Consider the following 3,160-nt stretch of genomic DNA (forward strand, 5'->3'; position numbering starts at 1 on the left):
TCAGATCTCATTATGGATGGTTGTGAGCCAGCATGTGGTTGCTGGGATTTGAACTCATGACCTTCAGAAGAGCAGTCGGCGCTCTTAACTGCTGAGCCATCTCTCCAGCCCCCTGTTTAAAATATTTTAAACACTTGTAATAAACTACAGAATTTGCCAAGAATTGAGAGAGGTACTCTGGTTAGCAACCCAAAGGGTTTAAATATGAATGCAATCCATAAGAAGAGTAACAACAGGGCTGGAGAGATGGCTCAGCGGTTAAGAGCGCCGACTGATCTTCTGAAGGTCATGAGTTCAAATCCCAGCAACCACATGCTGGCTCACAACCATCTGTAATGAGACCTGATGCCTTCTTCTGGTGTGGCTGAAGACAGCTACAGTGTACTTACAGATAATAAATAAATAAATCTTGGGGCTGGAGTGAGAGGGGACAGAGCGAGAAGAAAAAAAAAGTTAAAAAAAAAAAAACAAAAAGAAGAAGAAGAACAACAACAACAACAAAAATAGAACAATTTTTTTTCTCAATAAAAATAGGCCAGTCGCTAGAAGGTTTCGTTCTGTGAAGTTATTATTTTGAATAATAACAGGCTCCTGGTCAAAGGAGCCTGTAGAGTTTGCCATTGGGTTTCTGTTTCGTGCCTGGAGAACCTTAGGAAAAGCAGTCCTGACAGAACACAATGACGTTTGCAGAGTGTAATACTGGAGTGAGAGAACCGAGGTTGATGGCTACAATCGCATTCCTGTGTATTAAACTGTTACATCTTAATTATTCACACAGCTCATTGGTCCAATAGCATTAAAATACAGAACAGCAACTCGAAAGTTACTTCATTCCATGTTCAGAGACAAATGCCTTAGCCACTCTTCCTATTATTTCCTGGAGGCATGTCCTTGCTTACAGTCTGATGGCAAGCACACGCTGGCAGTCTGATGGCCATCACACGCTGGCCGTCCCCAAAGCTACTGTGTGAAGAGGATGCTGAAGGCCACCACTACACAGCATACGGCGACATAAGGACTCTTGCGTTCACCAATTCGGGCACACTTCCAAAAATATTCCTAATTGTCCAGTTTTATTTCTGTCCAGGATGCTGGGTGCCAGGGATTGGATACAAGCAACAGGATTACAGTCAGCAGCCTCTGAAAATTTACAATGGCAGACATAGTGAGGCTGGTGTTGCTCCAGCCATATCACCCTTCTAGGCCAGGTCGGAAGAGAATGCACTCCGGCTGCCTATCGATATGATCCCAAGCACTCCAGGAGAGGCCCAAACTGGCTGTGTTGTCAAGGATAACCTTAAACTTCTAATCTTTTTTTTTTCCTAGGATTTATCTATTTATGTGTTTCAGTGTGATGTCTGCATGTACATTTGCACACCAGAAGAGGGCATCGGATCCCATGACAGATGGTTGTGAGCTGCCATGTGGGTGCTGGGAATTGAACTCAGGACTTTTGGAAGGACAGCCGGTGCTCTTAACCTCTGAGCTATCATCTCTCCAGCCTCAACTTCTGATCGTTTTATGTCCTCCTCCTAAGCACTAGGATTCCAGGTATGCATGTGTATCTCTTGGGGATTGAACCCAGGGCCTTCTACGTGCTGTGCCATTGCTCGACCAACTGAGCTATGTCCCTAACCTGACTCTCCCTTTTAGTTCAACATCTCTGAGCTTCTTGTGTCTCTTACACAGAAAGGTGTTTCCTCTGCTCTGCAGTCCCATCCCCCACCCCCACCCCTGGGCTGGGGTCACACAGGAGAAAGTGATGGGAGATACAGTTGGGTCAGAGAGCTCCTGGCCCCCACTGGTGGCACAGAGCAGTGGGGACAGGGGCTGACAAGGATGGGTGGTGGAGGAAGGAGAGGGTCCAAGAGTTGAAAATGGACTTCAATTGGGAGCTGAAGAGATGGCTCAGTGATTAAGAGCACTGACTTTGAGGGGGTCAGTACAGCTCAGGACCCCAAGACCAAGTTCTCCCCACAAAGATTTATCTGTCCCAGAGGGACAGAGGGTGAATGTGGTGGTTTGAATATGCTTGACCCAGGGAGGTGTGCTTGGCACTATTAGGAGATGTGGCCTTGTTAGAGGAGGTGTGGCCTTGATAGAGGAGGTGTGGCCTTGATAGAGGAGGTGTGGCTTTGTTAGAGGAGGTGTGGCCTTGTTAGAGGAGGTGTGGCCTTGTTAGAGAAGGTGTGGCCTTGTTAGAGGAGGTGTGGCCTTGATAGAGGAGGTGTGGCCTTGTTAGAGGAGGTGTGGCCCTGTTGGAGGAAGTGTGTAACTGTGAGGGTGAGCTTTGAGACCCTCTTCCTGGACACTCAGGAGCCAATCATCTCTTTGCCTTTGGAGCTTGATGTAGAACTTTCAGCTCCTCCTGCACCATGCCTGCCTGGATGCTGACATGTTTGCTGCCTTGATGATAATGGACTGAACCTCTGAACCTGTAAACCAGCCCTAATTAAATGTTGTCCTTTATAAGACTTGCCTTGGCCCGGGCAGTGGTGGCACATGCCTTTAATCCCAGCACTGGAGAGAGGCAGAGGCAGGCAGATTTCTGAGTTCGAGGCCAGCCTGGTCTACAAAGTGAGTTCCAGGACAGCCAGGGCTATACAGAGAAACCCTGTCTCAAAAACAAACAAACAAACAAACAAACAAACAAACAGCTTAGCCGATCTGCAAAGAAGATCCTGAGACCAGACCAGCTACCCAGAAAGGTCATTTAGACCAACAGAGACATCTGGAAAGGACACTCCAACCAGTTGAGCTGCCTGCAGGCAGTGCAGTGTGTTCCAGGCTCCCAGTTTGTGAGCTGTCACTCATACTGGGGTGGGCTTCGGTGACTGAGCTGTCTTTGAGTCATTTCTGCGCCTCTATGTAACCCCTCACCTATATCCCTGTAGGAAATCCCAATAAAACTCACTGGCTCACCGTGCTGGCCTTTGGGGGTTATCTGTAATTTAATCTGTCATGGGTTCCCTATCTGGGGTGAGCAGACCTGTGTTTTGAAAGTTTTGACACACAACAGGATCTCCAAAACAGGGCTATCTCTGGAGCTTTGCACGCCTTCCAGCTACAGCTAGGAAGATGCTGAGAGGCTGACCGTCCTGAGACTCCCCAGGGTAGAGAAGGAGAACATGTCTACCCCCAGAAACACAGCTCTCTCCTC

At 47.9% G+C, this 3,160-nt stretch overlaps 1 pseudogene; it reads right to left on the reverse strand.

The window, feature by feature from the left end:
- Positions 1–960: 960 nt before the first annotated feature.
- LOC110292077 lies at positions 961–1,164 on the reverse strand (annotated as a pseudogene).
- Between the last annotated feature and the right edge of the window lie 1,996 nt (positions 1,165–3,160).

The sequence above is a fragment of the Mus caroli genome, chromosome 4, assembly GCF_900094665.2.
Source record: "Mus caroli chromosome 4, CAROLI_EIJ_v1.1, whole genome shotgun sequence".
Lineage (NCBI taxonomy): Eukaryota > Metazoa > Chordata > Mammalia > Rodentia > Muridae > Mus > Mus caroli.